The sequence below is a fragment of the Agelaius phoeniceus genome, unplaced genomic scaffold (genome assembly GCF_051311805.1).
Source record: "Agelaius phoeniceus isolate bAgePho1 unplaced genomic scaffold, bAgePho1.hap1 Scaffold_495, whole genome shotgun sequence".
Taxonomy (NCBI): Eukaryota; Metazoa; Chordata; class Aves; order Passeriformes; family Icteridae; genus Agelaius; species Agelaius phoeniceus.
Window position 1 is genome coordinate 22672 of NW_027510050.1, and position 20736 is coordinate 43407.

A 20736-nucleotide genomic window follows, 5' to 3' on the forward strand; every position below is an offset into this window, starting at 1 on the left:
GGTGTAACTGGTCTGGTACTGGTGTAACTGGTCTGTAACTGGTGTAACTGGTCCGGTACTGGTGTAACTGGTCTGTAACTGGTGTAACTGGTCTGGTACTGGTGTAACTGGTGTAACTGGTGTAACTGGTCTGTAACTGGTGTAACTGGTCTGTAACTGGTGTAACTGGTCTGTAACTGGTGTAACTGGTGTGTAACTGGTGTAACTGGTCTGGTACTGGTGTAACTGGTCTGTAACTGGTGTAACTGGTCCGGTACTGGTGTAACTGGTCCGGTACTGGTGTAACTGGTCTGTAACTGGTGTAACTGGTCTGGTACTGGTGTAACTGGTCCGGTACTGGTGTAACTGGTCCGGTACTGGTGTAACTGGTCTGGTACCGGTGTAACTGGTCTGTAACTGGTGTAACTGGTCCGGTACTGGTGTAACTGGTCTGTAACTGGTGTAACTGGTCCGGTACTGGTGTAACTGGTCTGTAACTGGTGTAACTGGTCCGGTACTGGTGTAACTGGTCTGTAACTGGTGTAACTGGTCCGGTACTGGTGTAACTGGTCTGTAACTGGTGTAACTGGTCTGGTACTGGTGTAACTGGTCTGTAACTGGTGTAACTGGTCCGGTACTGGTGTAACTGGTCTGTAACTGGTGTAACTGGTCTGGTACTGGTGTAACTGGTCTGTAACTGGTGTAACTGGTCTGTAACTGGTGTAACTGGTCCGGTACTGGTGTAACTGGTCTGTAACTGGTGTAACTGGTCCGGTACTGGTGTAACTGGTCTGGTACTGGTGTAACTGGTCTGTAACTGGTGTAACTGGTCTGTAACTGGTGTAACTGGTCCGGTACTGGTGTAACTGGTCTGTAACTGGTGTAACTGGTCTGTAACTGGTGTAACTGGTCTGGTACTGGTGTAACTGGTCTGGTACTGGTGTAACTGGTCTGGAACTGGTGTAACTGGTCTGGTACTGGTGTAACTGGTCTGGAACTGGTGTAACTGGTCCGGTACTGGTGTAACTGGTCCGGTACTGGTGTAACTGGTCTGTAACTGGTGTAACTGGTCTGTAACTGGTGTAACTGGTCTGTAACTGGTGTAACTGGTCTGGTACTGGTGTAACTGGTCTGTAACTGGTGTAACTGGTCTGGTACTGGTGTAACTGGTCTGTAACTGGTGTAACTGGTCTGTAACTGGTGTAACTGGTCCGGTACTGGTGTAACTGGTCTGTAACTGGTGTAACTGGTGTGTAACTGGTGTAACTGGTCTGGTACTGGTGTAACTGGTCCGGTACTGGTGTAACTGGTCTGGTACTGGTGTAACTGGTCTGGTACTGGTGTAACTGGTCTGTAACTGGTGTAACTGGTGTGTAACTGGTGTAACTGGTCTGGTACTGGTGTAACTGGTCTGGTACTGGTGTAACTGGTCTGTAACTGGTGTAACTGGTGTGTAACTGGTGTAACTGGTCTGTAACTGGTGTAACTGGTCTGTAACTGGTGTAACTGGTCTGTAACTGGTGTAACTGGTCCGGTACTGGTGTAACTGGTCTGGTACTGGTGTAACTGGTCTGTAACTGGTGTAACTGGTCTGGTACTGGTGTAACTGGTCCGGTACTGGTGTAACTGGTCTGTAACTGGTGTAACTGGTCCGGTACTGGTGTAACTGGTCTGTAACTGGTGTAACTGGTCTGTAACTGGTGTAACTGGTCTGGTACTGGTGTAACTGGTCTGTAACTGGTGTAACTGGTGTGTAACTGGTGTAACTGGTCTGTAACTGGTGTAACTGGTCTGTAACTGGTGTAACTGGTCTGTAACTGGTGTAACTGGTCTGGTACTGGTGTAACTGGTGTGTAACTGGTGTAACTGGTCTGGTACTGGTGTAACTGGTCCGGTACTGGTGTAACTGGTCTGGTACTGGTGTAACTGGTCTGGTACTGGTGTAACTGGTCTGTAACTGGTGTAACTGGTGTGTAACTGGTGTAACTGGTCTGGTACTGGTGTAACTGGTCTGGTACTGGTGTAACTGGTCTGTAACTGGTGTAACTGGTGTGTAACTGGTGTAACTGGTCTGTAACTGGTGTAACTGGTCTGTAACTGGTGTAACTGGTCTGTAACTGGTGTAACTGGTCCGGTACTGGTGTAACTGGTCTGGTACTGGTGTAACTGGTCTGTAACTGGTGTAACTGGTCTGGTACTGGTGTAACTGGTCTGTAACTGGTGTAACTGGTCTGTAACTGGTGTAACTGGTCTGTAACTGGTGTAACTGGTCTGGTACTGGTGTAACTGGTCCGGTACTGGTGTAACTGGTCTGTAACTGGTCTGTAATTGGTGGAACCGGGAGGGGGCGTGGCCTGGCCCCACCCCCGATGACGTCACCGCCTATCAATAGCGCCGTGCGGAGCCGCGCGGGGGGAGCCGGAGCGGCCGGGCAGGTACTGGGACAAACTGGGACAAACTGGGACGAACTGGGACAAACTGGGGGGCACTGGGGGGCACTGGGGGGCACTGGGGGGCACTGGGATAAACTGGGAGGGACTGGGACAAACTGGGACGAACTGGGAGGGACTGGGAGGGAGCGGGGGGGGCAGGGCCGGGTCCCCCCCCCCGACCTCGGGGTGACCTTGGGAGGGAGGGGCCGCTCCCAGTAACTCCCAGTAACTCCCAGTAACTCCCAGTAAGCCCCAGTAACACCAGTAACCCCCGAGGGGCTCCACCAGTGACTGCCAGTCCCTCCCAGTAACTCCCAGTAACTCCCAGTATCTCCCAGTTTGTTCCCCAGTAAGTCCCAAGAGGCTGCACCAGTAACTCCCAGTAAGTCCCAGTCCCTCCCAGTAACTCCCAGTAACTCCCAGTTTGTTCCCCAGTCCCTCCCAGTAACTCCCAGTTTGTCCCTGCACCTTCCCAGTAGCTCCCAGTAAGCCCCAGTCCCTCCCAGTAGCTCCCAGTAGCTCCCAGTTTGTTCCCCAGTAACTCCCAGTAGCTCCCAGTGATCTCTGAGAGGCTCCACCAGTCCCTCCCAGTCCCTCCCAGTTGCTCCCAGTATCTCCCACAGAGTCCTCCCAGTAGCTCCCAGTCCCTCCCAGTAGCTCCCAGTAGCTCCCAGTCACTCCCCAGTAACACCAGTAACCCCTGAGGGGCTCCACCAGTGACTCCCAGTAAGTCCCAGTAACTCCCAGTTTGTCCTCCCAGTCCCTCCCAGTAACTCCCAGTTTGTCCCTGCACCTTCCCAGTAACCCCCAGTAGCTCCCAGTAACTCCCAATCACTCCCCAGTAACCCCCGAGGGGCTCGACCAGTAACTCCCAGTCCCTCCCAGTCCCTCCCAGTCACTCCCAGTTTGTCCCCCAGTAGCTCCCAGTGACCTCCGAGGGGCTCCACCAGTAACTCCCAGTAAGTCCCAGTCACTCCCAGTCCCTCCCAGTCACTCCCAGTCCCTCCCAGTAACTCCCACAGCGTCCCCCCAGTCCCTCCCAGTTTGTCCTCCCAGTAACTCCCAGTTTGTCCCTGCGCCCTCCCAGTAACTCCCAGTGACTCCCAGTAGCTCCCAGTAACATCAGTAACCCCTGAGGGGCTCCGCCAGTGACTCCCAGTGACTCCCAGTAGCTCCCAGTAGCTCCCAGTAACTCCCAGTTTGTTCCCCAGTAGCTCCCAGTGCCCCCTGGCAGCTCCCAGTAACTCCCAGTTTGTCCCTGCACCTTCGCAATAACTCCCAGTAACTCCCAGTAACTCCCAGTAGCTCCCAGTAGCTCCCAGTAGCTCCCAGTAGCTCCCAGTAACTCCCAGTAGCTCCCAGTAACTCCCAGTAACTCCCAGTAGCTCCCAGTAGCTCCCAGTAGCTCCCAGTAGCTCCCAGTAACTCCCAGTTTGTTCCCCAGTAGCTCCCAGTAACTCCCAGTCCCTGCCAGTAACTCCCAGTAACTCCCAGTTTGTTCCCCAGTAACTCCCAAGAGGCTCCACCAGTAACTCCCAGTAACTCCCAGTATGCCCCAGTAACCCCCAGTAACACCAGTAACCCCCATTTTGTCCCCCAGTCCCTCCCAGTAACTCCCAGTTTGTCCCTGCGCCTTCCCAGTGACTCCCAGTCCCTCCCAGTCCCTCCCAGTCCCTTCCAGTCACTCCCAGTTTGTCCCTGCGCCTTCCCAATAACTCCCAGTAACTCCCAGTAAGTCCCAGTAACCCCCGAGGGGCTCCACCAGTAACTCCCAGTCCCTCCCAGTTTCTCCCAGTTTGTCCCTGCACCGTCCCAGTGACTCCCAGTAACTCCCAGTTTGTCCCCCAGTAACTCCCAGTAAGTCCCAGTCCCTCCCAGTAACTCCCAGTATCTCCCACAGAGTCCTCCCAGTAACTCCCAGTGCCCCCTGGCAGCTCCCAGTAACTCCCAGTCCCTCCCAGTTTGTCCTCCCAGTAACCCCAGTAAAGCCCCAGGAACTCCCCCAGTTCCCTCCCAGTTCCCTCCCAGTTTATCCCAGTACAAACCAGTAACCCCAATTTCCCTCCCAGTCCCTCCCAGTCCCTCCCAGTCCCCCCCAGTTTGTCCCAGTCCCTCCCAGTCCCTCCCAGTTCCCTCCCAGTCCATCCCAGTCACTCCCAGTCCCTCCCAGTTTATCCCAGTATAAACCAGTAACCCCAATTTCCCTCCCAGTTTATCCCAGTCCCTCCCATTTCCCTCCCAGTTTATCCCAGTTTATCCCAGTTTGTCCCAGTCCCTCCCAGTCCCTCCCAGTTCCCTCCCAGTCCATCCCAGTCCCTCCCAGTCCCTCCCAGTTTGTCCCAGTTTATCCCAGTCCCTCCCAATCCCTCCCAGTCCGTCCCAGTCCCTCCCAGTCCCTCCCAGTTTGTCCCAGTTTATCCCAGTCCCTCCCAGTCCCTCCCAGTTCCCGGCCGGGCTGGGGGAGGGGTCAAGGTCACGTTTCCATGGCAACAGCGATGGCCCCGCCCCCATTGCCCAATGTCCCAGTTTAACCCAGTTTAACCCAGTTTAACCCAGTTTAACCCAGTTTGGCCCAGTTTAACCCAGTCCAGGCCTGGATTTTCCCAAATTTTCCCCAAAATTCCCCCAAAATTCCCCCAAATTTTCAAAAATTCCCCCAAATTTCCCCAATTTTCCCAAAATTTCCCCAAATTTTTCCTTTTTTTTTTGATTTTTCCCATTTTTTCTCCTTTTTTTCCCAAATTTCCCCAAATTTTTCCAAATTTCCCAAAATTTTCCCAAATTTCCCCCAATGTTCTCCAAATTTTCCCTTTTTTTATTTTTCCCATTTTTCTCTTTTCCCCCCCCCCAAATTTCCCCAAATTTTCCAAAAATTCCCAAATTTTTCCCAAATTTTCCCCAAATTCTCCCCTTTTTTCTTGAATTTCTCCCAAATTTCTCCAAATTTTCCTTTTTTTTCTTGGATTTTTCCCATTTTTTCTTTCTTTTCCCCAAATTTTCCCAAAATTTCCCCAAATTTTCCCCTTTTTTCTCACATTTCCCTCAAATTTTCCAAAATTTCCCCAAAATTTCCCCCAAATTTTCCGGGTTTTTTTTTCCAGTTTTCCTTTTTTTTTTCCCCAAATTTTCCCTTTTTTACTTGGATTTTTCCCATTTTTTCTCTTGTTTTTTTTTTTCCCCAAATTTCTCCAAATTTTCCCCTTTTTTCTTGAATTTCTTCCAAATTTCTCCAAATTTTCCTTTTTTCCTTGGATTTTTCCCATTTTTTCTCTTTTTTCCCCAAATTTCCCCAAATTTTTTCCTTTTTTCTCACATTTCCGCCAATTTTCCCAATTTTTTCCCAAATTTCCCCAAATTTTCCCCTTTTTTCTCGCATTTCCCCCAAATTTCCCCAAAATTTTCCTTAATTTGCCCAAATTTTCCCCTTTTTTCTTGAATTTCTCCCAAATTTCCCCAAATTTTCCTTTTTTTTTCTTGGATTTTTCCCATTTTTTCTCTTTTTTCCCCAAATTTTCCCATTTTTCTTGAATTTTCCCCAAATTCCCCTAAATTTTCCCCAAATTTCTCCAAATTTCCCCATTTTTTTTCATGAATTTTCCCCAATTTTCCATTTTTCCATGATTTTTTCCCATTTTCCCTCCATTTCCCCCAATTTTTTCCCTTTTTTCCTGAAATCTTCCAAATTTTCCCCAAATTTTCCTTTTTTTTCCCCCAAATTTTCCCATTTTCCTTGATTTTCCCCAATTTTTCCCCAAATTTTCCTTTTTTCCTTGGAAATTTCCCCAAATTTTCCTTTTTCCATGAATTTTTCCCATTTCCCCTCAATTTTTCCCCCAATTTTTTCTCTTTTTTCCCCCAAATTTTCCCAATTTTTTCTTGGATTTTCCCTTTTTTCATGGATTTTCCCCCAATTTTCCTTTTTCCATGAATTTTTCCCATTTTCCCCCAATTTTTCCCTTTTTTTCTTGAAATTTTCCCAATTTTCCCCAAATTTCCCCAAATTTCCTTGATTTTTTCCCATTTTTTAAATTTTCCCCAATTTTCCCCGGATTTTCCCTTTTTTCCCTGGATTTCCCCAATTTTTCCTCTTTTTCTTCCTTTTTTTCCCCCAATTTTTTATTTTTTCCATGGATTTTTCCCATTTTTTCATGAATTTCCCCCCAAATTTTCCATTTTTCCTGGATTTTTCCCATTTTCCCTCATTTTTCTTGCATTTTCCCTTTTTTCCCATGGATTTTTCCCATTTTTTCCTTGGTTTTTTTCCCAATTTCCCCCAAATTTTCCCATGAATTTTTCCCATTTTCCCCCATTTTTTTCCTTTTTTTCCTTGAAATTTTCCCAATTTTTCCACAAATTTTCCCAGATTTTCCCTTTTTTGTTGTTTTTTTCCCCAATTTTCCCAAATTTTTCTTGGATTTTTCCCAATTTTTCCTTTTTTCCTTGGAAATTTCCCCAAATTTTCCTTTTTCCATGAATTTTTCCCATTTTCCCTCAATTTTCCCCCAATTTTTTCCTTTTTTCCTCAAAATTTTCCCAATTTTCCCCAAATTTTCCCATTTTCCTTGGAATTTTCCCAGATTTTCCCTTTTTTGTTTGTTTTTTTCCCAATTTCTCAGTTTTTAAAAATTTTCCCAATTTTCCCCATTTTTTCCTGGATTTTTCCCAATTTTTCCTTTTTTCCTTGGAAATTTCCCCAAATTTTCATTTTCCCATGAATTTTTCCCATTTTCCCTCCATTTTCCCCCAATTTTTTCCTTTTTTTCCTTGAAATTTTCCCAATTTTCCCACAAATTTTCCCAGATTTTCCCTTTTTTGTTGTTTTTTTTCCCCCAATTTTCCCAAATTTTTCTTGGATTTTTCCCAATTTTTCCTTTTTTTCTTGGAAATTTCCCCAAATTTTCCTTTTTCCATGAATTTTTCCCATTTTCCCTCAATTTCCCCCCAATTTTCCCCCAATTTTTCCCCCAAAATGGGAAAATTTTTTCCCATTTTCCTGCATTTTTCCCAATTTTTCCTCTTTTTCTTGAGTTTTCCCCCAATTTTTTATTTTTCCATGGATTTTTCCCATTCTTTCCATTTTCCTGAATTTTTCCCAAATTTTCCCATTTTTTCCTTGATTTTCCCCAATTTTTCCCCATTTTTTCTAATTCTTCCCAATTTTTTCTTGGATTTTTCCCAATTTTTCCCATTTTCCTTGGAAATTTCCCCAAATTTTCCTTTTTCCATGAATTTTTCCCATTTCCCCCCAACTTTCCCCCAATTTTTTCCTTTTTTCCTCAAAATCTTCCCAATTTCCTGGATTTTCCCCAAATTTTCCCCATTTTTTCTTGGATTTTCCCTTTTTTCATGGATTTTTCCCAAATTTTCCTTTTTCCATGATTTTTTCCCATTTTCCCTCCATTTTCCCCCAATTTTTTCCCTTTTTTCCTGAAATCTTCCAAATTTTCCCCAAATTTTCCCTTTTTCCCCCCAATTTTCCCAATTTTCCTTGATTTTCCCCAAATTTCCCCCTTTTTTATATTTTTCCCAATTTTCCCCATTTTTTCTTGGATTTTTCCCAATTTTTCCTCTTTTTCTTCCTTTTTTCCCCCAATTTTTTAATTTTTCCATGGATTTTTCCCATTTTTTCATGAATTTCCCCCAATTTTTCAATTTTTTCCTGGATTTTTCCCAATTTTTCCCATTTTCCTTGGAAATTTCCCCAATTTTTCCATTTTCCATGAATTTTTCCCATTTTCCCTCAATTTTCCCCCAATTTTTCCCTTTTTTCCTCAAAATCTTCCCCATTTTCCCCAAATTTTCCTTTTTTTCCCCAAATTTCCTTGGTTTTTCCCTATTTTTCCCCTTTTTCCTTGATTTTCCCCATTTTTCCCCATTTATTTTTAATTTTTCCCAAATTTTCCCCATTTTTTTCTTGGCTTTTCCGAATTTTTCCTCTTTTTCTTCCTTTTTCCCCCCAATTTTTTAATTTTTCCATGGATTTTTCCCATTTTTCACGAATTCCCCCCAAATTTTCCATTTTTCCTGGATTTTTCCCATTTTCCCTCATTTTTCTTGCATTTTCCCTTTTTTTTCCCCATGGATTTTTCCCATTTTTTCCTTGGTTTTTTTCCCAATTTCCCCCAAATTTTCCCATGAATTTTTCCCATTTTCCCCCATTTTTTTCCTTTTTTTCCTTGAAATTTTCCCAATTTTTCCACAAATTTTCCCTGATTTTCCCTTTTTTGTTGTTTTTTTCCCCAATTTTCCCAAATTTTTCTTGGATTTTTCCCAATTTTTCCCGTTTTCCTTGGAAATTTCCCCAAATTTTCCTTTTTCCATGAATTTTCCCATTTTTCCTCGATTTCCCCCCAATTTTCCCCCAATTTTTCCCCCAAAATGGGAAAATTTTTTCCCATTTTCCTGCATTTTTCCCAATTTTTCCTCCTTTTCTTGAGATTTTCCCCCAATTTTTTATTTTTCCATGGATTTTTCCCATTCTTTCCATTTTTCCTGAATTTCTCCCAATTTTCCCCATTTTGTACTAAATTTTTCCCAAATTTTCCCATTTTTTCCTTGATTTTCCCCAATTTTTCCCAATCCTTCCCAATTTTTTCTTGGATTTTTCCCAATTTTTCCCATTTTCCTTGGAAATTTCCCCAAATTTTCCTTTTTTTCCATGATTTTTTCCCATTTTCCTGCATTTTTCTCCAATTTTTCCTCCAATTTTTTATTTTTTCCATGGATTTTTCCCATTTTTTCCCCTTTTCCTTGATTTTCCCAATTTTCCCTTTTTTTTCTTAGATTTTCCCCATTCCCCCCCTTTTTTTCTTGGAAATTTCCCCAAATTTTCCTTTTTTTCCATGAATTTTTCCCATTTCCCCCAATTTTTTTCCTTTTTTTAAATGAATTTCCCCATTTTTCCCCCCAAATTTCCTTTTTTTCTTGGATTTTCCCCAATTTTTCCCAATTTTTCTTAAATTTCCCCCAAATTTTCCATTTTTGTCCTTGGATCTTCCCCAAATTGGGGAGAAATGGGAAAAAAATTGGAACAAAATGGGGGAAATTGGGGAAAAATGGGGAAAAATGGGAAATGGGAAAAAAATTAGGAAAATCCAGAGAAAATTGGGAAAATTTGGGGGGAAAATGGTGAAAATTTGGGGGAATTTGGGAAAAAATGGGGGAAATTGAGAGGAAATGGGAAAATCCTGAGAAAAATTGGGAGGAAATTGAGAAAATTTGGGAAAAATGGGGGAAAATTGGGGGAAAATGGGAAAATTTGGAGGAAAAAATTGGAAAAATGGGAAAAAATGGGGAAAAATGGGGGAAAATGGGAAAAAATGGGGGGAAATTGGGAAAATTTGGGGGAAAATGGGAAAATGAGAGAAAAGGGTTAAAAATTGGGGGGAAATTGTGAGAAAATGGGGGAAATTGGGGGAAATTGAGGAAAAATGGGAAAAAATGAAGAAAATTTGGGGGAAATGGAAAAAAATTGGGAAAAATTGGGGAAAAATGGGGAAAATTTGGAGGAAAAAGTGGAAAAATGAGGGGGAAATGGGAGAAATTGGGGGAAAATTTGGGAAATTGGGGAAAATTTGGGGGGAAAATGGAGAAAAATTGGGAAAAAAATTGGGGGAAAAATGAGGAAAATGGGGGGAATGGGGAGAATTTGTGGGGGAAAAAAGGGGAAAAATGGAGAAAAATGGGGAAAAATTGGGAAATTTTGGTGGAAAATGCGGAAATTTTGGGGGGAAAAATGGGGGGAAATTGGGGAAATTGGGGGAAATTGGGAAAATTTGGGTGGAAAAAAGGGAAAAATGGAGAAAAATTGGGGAAAATGGGGGGAATCTGGGGAAATGGGGAGAAATTGGGAAAAATTGGGGAAAAATTGGGGGAAAATTTGGGCGGAAAAATTGGGAAAATTTTGGGGTAAAAAAGGGAATAAATGGGGGAAAATGGGGAAAAATTGGGGGAAATTGAGGTAAAAATGAGGAAAAATTGGGAAAATTGGAGGAAATTGGGGAAAATTTGAGGGGGAGAAAAGGGAAAAAATGAAGAAAAATTGGGGGAAATTGGGAAACTGGGGAAAATTGGGGGAAAAATGCAGAGAAATTGGGAAAAATGGAGAAAATTGGGGAAAATTTGTGGGGGAAAAAAAGGGAAAAAAATGGAGAAAAATTGGGGGAAAATTTGTGGAGAAATTGGGAAAATTTGGGGAAAACGGGGAAAATTTTGGGGAAATGGGGGAAAATGGAAGAAAATTTGGAAAAATGGGGGAAATTGAGGGAAATTGGGAAAATTGGGGGGAAATTGCGAAAAATATGGGGGGGGAAAGGGAAAAAATTGGGAAAATGGGGAAAATGGGGGGAAATTGGGAAAAACGAGGGGAAATTGAGAAAATTGGGGGAAAATGGAGAAAAATTGGGAAAATTGGGGAAAATTTGGGGGGTAAAAAAGGGAAAAAATGGAGAAAAATTGGGATAAATTGGGTGAAATTGGGGAAATGGGGGAAATTTTGGGAAAATTTTGGGGGAAATGGGGAGAAATTGGGGAAAAATGGGGGGAAATTGGGAAAATGGGGGAATTGGGGAAAATTTGGGGGGAAAATAGGGGAAAAATTGGGCCAAAAAGGGGGGAAAATGGAGAAAAATTGAGAAAAATTGGGGGAAAATGGGGAGAAATTGGGGAAAATGGGGAAATTGGGAAAATGGGGAAAATTGAGGGGAAAATGGGGAAAAATTGGTAAAATGGAGAAATTGGGAAAATTGGGAAAATTGGGTAAAAATGGGTAAAAATGGAGAAATTGGAAAAAAATGGGGAAAATGGGGAGAGATCAGGAAAATTTGGGGGGAAATAAAAAAAATGGAGAAAAATTGGGGGAAAATTGGGAAAATGGGGAGAAATTGGGAAAAATGGAGAAAATTTGGGGGTAAAATTTGGGGGGGAAAAGGGGAAAAATTGAGAAAAATTGGGGGAAATTGGGAAAATGGGGGAAAATGGGGAAAAAATTGGGGGTAAAAAAGGGAAAAAATGGGGAAAAATTGGGAAAATTGGGGAAAATTTGGGGGTAAAATTTGGGGAAAATTGGTGGAAATTGGGGGAAATTGATAAAAAATTGGGGGAAATTGGGAAAAACGAGGGGAAATCAGGAAAATTGGGGGGAAACGGGGAAAATTTGGGAAAATTGGGGAAAATTGGGAAAATTGGGGGGAAAATGGGGAAAAATTTGGGGGGGCTTAAAAGGGAAAAAATGGGGAAAAATTTGGGGGAAAAATTGGGGGAAAATTTAGGGAAAAAACGGGGGGAAAATTGGGGGAAAATGGGAAAAATTTTGGGGGAAAATTTGGGGAAAAATTGGGGGAAATTGATAAAAAATTGGGGGAAATCGGGAAAAACGAGGGGAAATCAGGAAAATTGGGGGAAAACGGGGAAAGTTTGGGGAAAATTGGGGGGAATTTTGGGGAAATTTGGGGAGAAATGGGGAAAAATTGGGCGGAAAAAAGGGAAAAATGGAGGAAAATTGGGGGAAATTGGGGGGAAAATGGGGAAAACTTGGGGGGGAAAAAAGGGGAAAATGGAGAAAAATTGGGGGAAAATTGGGGGAAATTGGGAAATTTTGGGGAAAATGGGGAAAATTTTGGGAAAATTGGGGGAAAATTGGGAAAATTGGGGAAATTGGGAAAATTGGGGGAAAATTTGGGAAAATGGAGAAAATTGGGAAAAATGGGGGGAAATTGGGAAAATGGGGGAATTGGGGAAAATAGGGGAAAAATTGGGCCGAAAAAAGGGGGAAATGGAGAAAAATTGGGAAAAATTGGGGGAAATTGAGAAAATGGAGAAAATTGGGGAAATTGGGAAAAAATGGGGGAAAAAGGGGAGAAATTGGGAAAATGGGGAAAATTTGGGCCGAAAAAATGGGGGAAATGGAGAAAAATTGGGAAAATTTTGGGGTAAAAAAGGGAATAAATGGGGGAAAATGGGGAAAAATTGGGGGAAATTGGGGAAAAAATTGGGCGAAAATTTGGGGGAAAATGGGGAAAAATGGGGGAAATTTTGGGAAAATTTTGGGGGAAATGGGGAGAAATTGGGGAAAAATGGGGAGAAATTGGGGAAATTGGTAAAAATGGAGAAATTGGGAAAAATTGGGGAAAAATGGGGAGAAATCCGGAAAATTTTGGGGGGAAAAAAGGAAAACAATGGAGAAAAATTGGGGGAAAATTGGGAAAATTGGGGAGAAATTGGGAAAAAATTGAGAAAAATTGGGGGGAAAATGGGAAAAATTTGGGGGGAAAATGTGGGGAAAATTGGGGGAAATTGGGAAAAATGGGGAGAATTTGGGCGGAAAAAGGGGAAAAATTGAGAAAAATTGGGGGAAATTGGGAAAATGGGGAAAATTGGGAAAATTGAGGGAAATGGGGAAAAATTTGGGGGGGGAAAAAGGGAAAAATGGGGAAAATTAGGGGAAACTGGGAAAATGGGGAAAAATTTGGGGGAAAAATTGGGGGAAAATTTAGGGAAAAACGGGGGAAAAATTGGGGGAAAATGGGAAAAATTTTGGGGGAAAATTTGGGGAAAAATTGGGGGAAATTGATAAAAAATTGGGGGAAATCGGGAAAAACGAGGGGAAATCAGGAAAATTGGGGGAAAACGGGGAAAAATTGGGAAAATTGGGGAAAATTTGGGGGGTAAAAAAGGGAAAAAATGGAGAAAAATTGGGAGAAATTGGGGGAAATTGGGGAAAAAATTGGGGAAAATTTGGGGGAAAATGGGGAAAAATGGGGGGAAATTTTGGGAAAATTTTGGGGGAAATGGGGAGAAATTGGGGAAAAATGGGGGGAAATTGGGAAAATGGGGAAAAATGGGGGGAAATTGGGAAAATGGGGGAATTGGGGAAAATTTGGGGGGGAAAAGGGGAAAAATGAAGAAAAGTTGGGGGAAATTGGGAAAAATGGGGAAAAATTGCGAAAAATATGGGGGGGAAAGGAAAAAAATGGGAAAAATGGGGAAAAATGGGGAGAAATTGAGAAAATTGGGGAAAATTTGTGGGTGAAAAAGGGAAAAAATGAAGAAAAATTGGGGGAAATTGGGAAAATTGGGGGAAAAATGGGGAAAATTTGGGGGTAAAAAAGGGAAAAAATGGGGCAAAATGGGGGAAAATTGGGAAAATTGGGGGAAAATTGCGAAAAATATGGGGAGGAAAGGGAAAAATGGGGAGAAATTGAGAAAATTGGGGAAAATTTGTGGGGGAAAAAAAGGGAAAAAATGAAGAAAAATTGGGGGAAATTGGGAAAAGTGGGGGAAATGGGGAAAATTTGGGGGGAAAATTTGGGGAAAATTGGGAAAAATTGGGGAAAATTTGGGGGGAAAATTGGGAAAAACGAGGGGAAAACGGGAAAAGTTTGGGGAAATTGGGGGGAATTTTGGGAAAATTTGCGGGAAATTGGGAAATTTTGGGTTCCAATCTCTCCCCCCCCTGTGCAGGTGCGGCCGCGATGGCGCCGAGCGCGGCGGGCACAGGTGAGCGGGGCCGTGACGTCATCGCGCGCTGGTGGTGATGACGTCATCGGTGACGTGGCTGACCCCGCCCCTTTGTCCCCTCCCCCCCCCTCTCTGTGCAGATTTGGTGCGGTCGGAGCGGGAGAGGTTCAGCTACGGTGAGAGGGGGAGGGGCACGGGGGGGGCACGGGTGGGCACGGGATGGGTTCAGGTGGGCACAGGTGGGCACGGGATGGGCTCAGGATGGGTTCAGGTGGGCACAGGTGGGCCCAGGATGGGTTCAAGTGTGCCCCAGGTGGGCACAGGGGGGCACGGGAACCCAACAGGTACCAAACAGGTACCCCCAGGATGGGTTCAGGTGTGCCCAGGTGTGCCCAGGTACCCTCAGGTGTGCCAAGGATGGGTTCAGGTGGGCACAGGTATCCCCGGGTGTGCCCTGGGTGTATCCCAGGTGTGCCCCAGGTGGGCTCAGGTGGGCACAGGAATGGGAACAGGTGGGTTCAGGTGGGCCCCAGGTGGGCTCAGGTGGGCACAGGTGGGCACAGGTCGGCACGGGATGGGCTCAGGTGTGCCCCAGGTACCCCTGGGTGTGCCCCAGGTGTGCCCTGGGTGTATCCCAGGTGGGCACAGGAACCCAAAGGTGGGCACAGGATGGGTTCAGGTGGGCACAGGTACCCCCGGGTGTGCCCCAGGTGGGCACAGGTGGGCACAGGAACCCAAAGGGGGCACGGGATGGGCATGGGATGGGCTCAGGTGGGCACGGGAATGGGAACAGGTGGGAACAGGTGGGCAAAGGTGGGCTCAGGTACCCATGGGTACCCACAGGATGGGTTCAGGTGGGCAAAGGTGGGCACAGAGGGGCACGGGATGGGTTTGGGTGTGCCCCAGGTGTGCCCCAGGTGTGCCCCAGGTGTGCACAGGTGGGCACAGGTACCCAAAGATGGGCACAGGTGGGCACAGGTGCCAAACAGGTGGGCTCAGGTGGGCACAGGTGGGCCCAGGATGGGTTCAGGTGTGCCCCAGGTGTGCCCCAGGTACCCCCAGGTGTGCCCAGGTGTGCCCCAGGTACCCCCAGGTGTGCCCCAGGTGTGCCCCAGGTGTGCCCCAGGTGTGCACAGGAACCCAAAGGGGGCACAGGATGGGTTTGGGTGGGCACAGGTACCCCCAGGTATCCAACAGGCACCAACAGGTGGGCACAGGTACCCAACAGGTGCCAAACAGGTGGGCACGGGGGGGCTCAGGTGGGCACAGGAACCCAAAGGTGGGCACGGGATGGGCTTGGGTGGGCACAGGTGGGCACGGGAATGGGAACAGGTGGGAACAGGTGGGCTCAGGTGGGCTCAGGTGGGCACAGGTGGGCACAGGATGGGTTCAGGTGGGCACAGGTGGGCACAGGATGGGCTCAGGTGGGCACAGGTGGGCACGGGATGGGCTCAGGTGGGCACAGGATGGGCTCAGGTGGGCACAGGAACCCCCAGGTGTGCACAGGTGGGCACGGGATGGGCACAGGTACCCATGGGTACCCACAGGATGGGTTCAGGTGGGCACAGGTACCCCCAGGATGGGTTCAGGTGGGCACAGGTGGGCCCAGGATGGGTTACAGGTGTGCCCAGGTGTGCCCTGGGTGTACCCCAGGTGTGCCCCAGGTGGGCACAGGTGGGCACAGGAACCCAAAGGGGGGCACGGGATGGGCTCAGGTGGGCACAGGATGGGTTCAGGTGGGCACAGGATGGGCATGGGATGGGCACGGGATGGGCACAGGTGGGCACAGGTGGGTTCAGGTGGGCACGGGATGGGCACAGGTGGGCATGGGATGGGTTCAGGTGGGCACAGGTGGGCACGGGAATGGGCACAGGTGGGCACAGGATGGGCACGGGTGGGCACGGGATGGGCTCAGGTGGGCACAGGTGGGTTCAGGGGGGCATGGGATGGGGTTCAGGTGGGCTCAGGTACCCAACAGGTACCAAAGAGGTGGGCACAGGTGGGCATGGGTACCCCCAGATGTGCCCTGGGTGTATCCCAGGTGTACCCAGGTGTGCCCCAGGTGGGCACAGGTGGGCACAGGAACCCAAAGGTGGGCACAGGTTGGGCACAGGATGGGCTCAGGTGGGCACGGGATGGGCACGGGAATGGGAACAGGGGGGTTCAGGTGGGCACAGGAACCCAAAGGTGGGCATGGGATGGGCACAGGTGGGCACGGGATGGGCTCAGGTGGGCACGGGATGGGCTCAGGTACCCAACAGGTACCAAAGAGGTGGGCACAGGGGGGCACAGGTGGGCACAGGTACCCCCAGGATGGGCTCAGGTGGGCACAGGTGGGCACAGGATGGGTTCAGGTGGGCTCAGGTGGGCACGGGATGGGCTCAGGATGGGCACAGGTGGGAACGGGATGGGTTCAGGTGTGCCCAGGTGTGCCCCAGGTGTGCACAGGTGGGCACAGGAACCCAAAGGGGGCACGGGATGGGCTCAGGTGGGCACAGGTGGGCACGGGATGGGTTCAGGTGGACACAGGTACCCCCCAGGTGTCCACAGGTGGGCACAGGAACCAAACAGGGGGGCACAGGTACCCAACAGGTACCAATGGGCACCCAACAGGTACCAACAGGTACCCAATAGGTGGGCACAGGATGGGTTCAAGTGGGCACAGGGTACCAACAGGTACCAAACAGGTGGGCACAGGTGGGCACGGGTACCCACAGGTACCCAACAGGATGGGTTCAGGTGGGCACAGGTACCCCCAGGTGTGCCCAGGTACCCCCAGGTACCCCCAGGATGGGTTCAGGTGTGTCCCAGGTGTGCCCCAGGTGTGCCCAGGATGGGTTCAGGTACCCCCATGTGTATCCCGGGTTATGCCCCAGGTGTGCCCCAGGTGTGCCCAGATGTGCCCTGGGTGTATCCCAGGTGTGCCCAGGATGGGTTCAGGTGTGCCCCAGGTACCCCCAGGTGTCCCCAAGGTGTCCCCAGTGTATCTCAGGTGTGCCCAGGTGTGCCCAGGTACCCCCAGGTGTATCTCAGGTGTGCCCAGATGTGCCCCAGGTGTGCCCCAGGTGTGCCCAGGTGTGCCCCAGGATGGGTTCAGGTGTCCCAAGTACCCCCAGGTGTCCCCAGGGTGGGTTCAGGTACCCCCAGGTGTGCCCTGGGTGTGCCCCAGGTACCCCCAGGTGTCCCCAGGTACCCCGGGGCCGTTTTTGGGCTGTTTTGGGGCTGTTTGGGCCTTTTTCTGGTGTTTCTCGGGTGCATTTGGGCTCTCACCTGTCCCAGGTGTGTTTTGGGGCCAGTTTTGGGGCATTTTTAGTGTTTTTTGGGCTCTCACCTGTCCCAGGTGTGGTTTTGGGGTGGTTTTGGCTGTTTTGGGGCTGTTTTTTGGGTGGTTTTGGGTGGTTTTGGGTGTTTTTTGGGTATTTTTGGGCTGTTTTTAGGTGGTTTCAGGTGTTTTTGGGCTCTCCCCTGTCCAGGCTGTTTTTGGGCTGTTTTGGGCTGTTTTGGGGCTGTTTTTTGGGTGTTTTTGGGTGTTTTTTGTGCTGTTTTTGGGTGGTTTCAGGTGTTTTTGGCTCTCTCCTGTCAGGCTGTGCTTTGGGGCTGTTTTGGGGCGGTTTTGGGGCGGTTTTAGGGCATTTTTGGGTGGTTTCGGGTGCGTTTGGGCTCTCCCCTGTCCAGCTGTGCTTTGGGGCTGGTTTTGGGCTGTTTTGGGGCAGTTTGGGGCATTTTTGGGTGGTTTTGGGTGTTTTTGGGGGTGGTTTTTGGGTGTTTTCAGGTGTTTTTGGCTCTCTCCTGTCCCTGCTGGGTTTTGGTTGGGGCAGTTTTGGGGCATTTTTGGTGTTTTTGGGCTCTCCCCTGTCCCAGGTGTGGTTTTGGGGTGGTTTTGGGGTGGTTTTGGGTGGTTTTGGGCTGTTTTGGGGTATTTTGGTGCTTTTGGGCTCTCACCAGTCCCAGGTGTGTTTGGGGCTGTTCAGGTGCATTTTGGGGCGGTTTTGGGGCATTTTTGGGTGGTTTGGGCTCTCACCTGTCCCAGGTCCGTTTTTTGGGGTATTTTTGGTGCTTTTGGACTCTCCCCTGTCCCAGGTGCATTTTTGGGGTGTCCCAGGTGTGGTTTTGGGCAATTTTGGGCTCTTTTGGGCTCCTTTGGGCAGTTTTAGGCAGTTTGGGTGTTTTTGGTGATTTTGGGCGTTTTTTGGGCTCTCACCTGTCCCAGGTCTCTTTTTTGGGGTGGTTTTTGGTGGTTTTGGGCTCTCACCTGTCTCAGGTCTGGTTTTTGGGGCATTTCTGGGTGGTTTTGGGATCTCCCCTGTCCCAGCTGTGGTTTTGGGGCAGTTTTGGGGTGGTTTTGGCAGTTTTGGGTCCCTCACCTGTCCCAGGTGTGTCCCCATTGATTTTGGCCGGTTTTTGGTGTTTTGGGGCTGGTTTTGGGGTGGTTTGGGGTATTTTGGTGGTTTTTGGGGTGGTTTAGGATATTTTTGGTGGTTTTGGGGTGTTTTGGGATATTTTTGGGGCATTTTTGGGTGTGTTTGGGATCTCACCTGCCCAGCTGTGGTTTTGGGCTGATTTTGGCCGTTTTGGGGTGGTTTTGGGCTGGTTTTGGGCATTTTTGGGTGGTTTTGGGTCTCACCTGTCCCAGGTGTGCTTTGGGGTGGTTTTGGGTGGTTTTTGTGCATTTTTGGGGCTTTTTTGGGTTGGTTTCTGATGATTTTGGGCTCTCCCCTGTCCCAGGTGTCCCAGGTGTGGGTTTGGCTGTTTTGGGGCTGGTTTTTGGGTGTTTTTTGGTATTTTTGGGTGTTTTTTTGGTGTTTTTGGGGTGTTTTTGGGTGTTTTCAGGTGTTTTTTTGGCTCTCACCTGTCCCTGTTGTGCTTTGGGGCGGTTTTGGGGCGGTTTTGGGGCATTTTTGGGTGGTTTTGGTGTGTTTGGGGCTCTCCCCTGTCCCAGCTGTGGTTTTGGGGTGGTTTTGGCTGTTTTGGGGCTGGTTTTTGGGTGTTTTTGGGTATTTTTGGGCTGTTTTGGGTGTTTCAGGTGTTTTGGGCTCTCCCCTGTCCCCGCTGTGCTTTGGGGCCGATTTTGGGTGGTTTTGGGGCGGTTTGGGGCATTTTTGGGTGGTTTGGGCTCTCACCTGTCCCAGGTCTGGTTTTTTGGGGCATTTTTGGCGCTTTGGGCTCTCCCCTGTCCCAGGTGCATTTTTGGGGTGTCCCAGGTGTGGTTTTGGGCAATTTTGGGCTCTTTTGGGCTCTTTTGGGCAGTTTTGGGGTGTTTGGGTGTTTTTGGTGGTTTTGGGCTGGGTTTGGGCTCTCCCCTGTCCCAGGTTTGGTTTTGGGCTGGTTTTGGGTGGTTTTGACCATTTTGGGGCCTGGATTTGGGGCATTTTTGGTGGGTTTTGGGTCTCTCCTGTCCCAGGTGTGTCCCAGGTGATTTTGGGGGTGTTCAGGTGGATTCCAGGCTGGTTTTGGGACATTTTTGGGACATTTTTGGGATATTTTTGGGATGGGTTTTGGGTGTTTTTGGGCTCTCCCCCTGTCCCAGCTGTGGTTTTGGGGTGTTTTGGGGCGGTTTTGGGGCATTTTTTGGGTATTTTTAGGGTCCCTCCCCTGTCCCAGGTGTGTCCCCGGTGATTTTGGGGTGCTTCAGGTGTGGGTTTGGGGTTTTTTGGGCTGTTTTGGGCTGTTTTGGGATATTTTGGGTGGTTTTGGGCTCTCACCTGTCCCAGGTGCATTTTTGGGGTATTTTTGGTGCTTTTGGGGACATTTTTGGGGCATTTTTGGGTGGTTTTGGGCTCTCACCTTTCCCAGCTGTGGTTTTGGGATGATTTTTGGTGGTTTTGGGCATTTTTGGGGTCTCACCTGTCCCAGGTGCATTTTTGGGGTGTCCCAGGTGTGGTTTTGGGCTATTTTGGGGTGGTTTTGGTGCTTTTGGGGTCTCTCACCTGTCCCAGGTGTGGTTTTGGGGTGGCCCAAGTACATTTTGGGGCTGTTTGGGGCAGTTTTGGGTGGTTTTCGCATTTTTGGGGTCCCTCACCTGTCCCAGGTGTGTCCCCGTTGATTTTGGGCTGGTTCAGGTGTGGGTTTGGGGCTGGTTTTGGGTGGTTTGGGGTATTTTTGGTGGTTTTGGGGTGTTTTGGGATATTTTTGGGGCATTTTTGGGTGTGTTTGGGATCTCACCTGCCCCATCTGTGGTTTTGGGCTGATTTGGCTGGTTTTGGGATGGTTTTGGGCTGGTTTTGGGTGGTTTTGGGGTATTTTTGGTGGTTTTTGGGTCTCACCTGTCCAGGTGTGCTTTGGGGTGGTTTTGGGTGGTTTTTGTGCATTTTTGGGGCTTTTTTGGGTTGGTTTCTGATGATTTTGGGCTCTCCCCTGTCCCAGGTGTCCCAGGTGTGGGTTTGGCTGTTTTTGGGCTGTTTTTTGGGTGGTTTTGGGGTATTTTTGGGTGGTTTTGGGTGTTTTTGGGCAGTTTTGGGTGTTTCAGGTGTTTTTGGCTCTCTCCTGTCCCAGCTGTGTTTTGGGGCTGTTTTTGGGTGGTTTTGGGGCGGTTTGGGGGCATTTTTGGGTAGTTTTGGGTGGTTTCGGGTGCATTTGGGCTCTCCCCTGTCCCAGCTGTGCTTTGGGGCCGATTTTGGGCGGTTTTGGGGCGGTTTTAGGCATTTTTGGGTGGTTTCGGGTGTTTTTGGCTCTCCCCTGTCCCTGCTGTGTTTTGGGGCGGTTTTGGGGCAGTTTTGGGGCATTTTTGGCGTTTTTGGAGTCTCTCACCCCATCCCATCCCAGATTACGACTCCCTGCGCCTCGGGGGCCTCATCGTGGCCGGGATCTTCTTCGTGCTCGGGATCCTCCTCATCCTCAGTGAGAGACGTAGAAATACCCCCAAAATATA

The 20736-nt window shown here is 48.0% G+C and overlaps 1 long non-coding RNA gene across 1 annotated transcript; it reads left to right on the forward strand.

The window, feature by feature from the left end:
- Positions 1 to 2352: 2352 nt before the first annotated feature.
- LOC143693266 (uncharacterized) lies at positions 2353 to 20707 on the forward strand. Its single transcript, XR_013180770.1, has 4 exons — positions 2353 to 2414; positions 13872 to 13907; positions 14009 to 14044; positions 20631 to 20707. It is a non-coding gene; the product is annotated as an uncharacterized LOC143693266 (long non-coding RNA).
- The last annotated feature ends 29 nt before the right edge of the window (positions 20708 to 20736 follow it).